This window comes from Symphodus melops, assembly GCF_947650265.1.
Source record: "Symphodus melops genome assembly, contig: scaffold_438, whole genome shotgun sequence".
NCBI lineage: Eukaryota > Metazoa > Chordata > Actinopteri > Labriformes > Labridae > Symphodus > Symphodus melops.
In genome coordinates, this window is record NW_027636441.1 from 8,099 (window position 1) to 10,000 (window position 1,902).

Sequence of the window (1,902 nt, forward strand, 5' to 3'; positions counted from 1 at the left end):
TGGCAGAAAGGGGTCCATGGACTACAAACTTTATAACATGCTAACAATAATAGTACGTCTCCTTTTAAGTCTCTACAAAGTTCAGTTTTACTGTGTTAACATGTGAATGTCTGACATTTGTGTCAGAGCTCACCTGACTGATGAGACACCTGCGTCTGTTCTATAGGTATTCCAAACATGCAACAGGAGTCATGGTGAACATACACACCCTGCCTTATCTCTCTTTAGAAGTCATACATGAACAGTGTGTGTGTGTGTGTGTCTGTGTGTGTGTCTGTGTGTGTGTGTGTGTGTGTCTGTGTGTGTGTCTGTGTGTGTGTGTGTCTGTGTGTGTGTGTGTCTGTGTGTGTGTGTGTGTCTGTGTGTGTGTCTGTGTGTGTGTGTGTGTGTGTGTGTGTGTGTCTGTGTGTGTGTCTGTGTGTGTGTGTGTGTGTCTGTGTGTGTGTCTGTGTCTGTGTGTGTGTGTGTATCCATGGGTTTCACAATTCACCTCAACATGAAATATCCGTGTGTGATGTTATTGCACCTAGAAGTCACATAAACCTGACAATGTCCTCACAAGTAGCATTAAAATCAGGTTTGACTAAAAGTTAGTCCTACAGCCCAAATGTCCACACATGGGAATATTCCTGGAAGCATGAAGACACTTTGATCCTCCAGCCTCAAACACCGAGCAGGCTTCCTGCAGGCTCCCGTTTCTCACATTATTGGAACATTTCCTGAAAACACGTGTGTGTGTGTGTGTGTGTGTGTGTGTGTGTGTGCGTGCGTGTGCGTGCGTGCGTGTGCGTGTGTGTGTGCGTGCCCCTGCTCAGTGATGACACACCTCCATATAAACCAGTGCACCTGGCTCTGACACACACACACACACACACACACACACACACAGAGAGAGAGGCGTAGCGCGTGCAGGATGTTGACGAAGTTGTCGATGTAACGCCCAGCCCTGAACCGGACAGTGATCGTTTCCTCTCCGGTGATCCCTCTCACTCTCCGGCCCTTCCGAGCAGAACATCCCGGAGCAGAGCCCGCGGAGTGACGGACTGTCAGCCGCCGAGAGGAGCACCGACACCGGCTGGACGAGGTGAGAGCTGCCGGGGCGACACGTGGAGCTCCAGAAATAACTTTAAATGTGTATTAACAGTTTATTATCATGAATCTGATCTCTGACGAGGGAAACATCGGTGCTGTATAAACTGTCCTTTATTCTATTAGAATAAGGATAACGGCGTGTTAACGGCGTGTTCAGCCGGAAACAACCGGCAGACTTTCTAAGTCCGCCTTCAACAGTCTGCTGTCATTCTGTCATTAACACACACACACACACACACACACACACACACAGGATGATAAGGATCCACAGACACACAGGTAGTTTACTTCACTTTAAGCTCGTGCACGTTGTGTGAGCTTTGTCACGTCTCTGATCAAAAATCAAACGGAACTTCTTGAGTCCTTCAGACCAGGAAGGCTGGTCCGGTTTGAACACACGAGTCCAAGTGTTGGACATTTGGACTTGCTCAGTTCCTTGATAACTTATCCGAAGAGGAGAACAATGTTTGACCCGCAGTTAGAGCCGTGTGACGCATGCGCAGTGAGCTTCAGTGAATGTTTGAAGCAGGTCACTCTCTTCTCCATCCTGTCCACCACACACCTGCCTCTGGGAACCTTCTTTATGCAGACTCAACCTCACTGCTTCTCAACTGGTGGGTGGGGGCCCACAAGTGGGTCGTGGAGCTGTTGTTAGCTGGTCCTGATTGATGGCTTTCAGTCACGTGACCTGTTCAGAAGAGAGGAGGTCATAAAGCGTTCAGGACTTAAACCTGTCCTCTAAAGACGCTTCCATGACCTGAACCTGAGACACGAGGAGACACTTGTTCTACACGGGACACAGGTGTCGGT

At 48.8% G+C, this 1,902-nt stretch overlaps 1 protein-coding gene across 1 annotated transcript in view; it reads left to right on the forward strand.

Annotated features, from left to right (window-relative positions):
- The first annotated feature begins 868 nt into the window (after positions 1-868).
- The window catches only part of LOC306819520 (alpha-1,3-mannosyl-glycoprotein 4-beta-N-acetylglucosaminyltransferase C), an 8,123-nt gene continuing 7,089 nt past the window's right edge, over positions 869-1,902 (forward strand). The window contains 1 exon segment of the mRNA XM_079373330.1: positions 869-1,084. The gene's annotated coding sequence lies outside the window, so the exon portion shown is untranslated.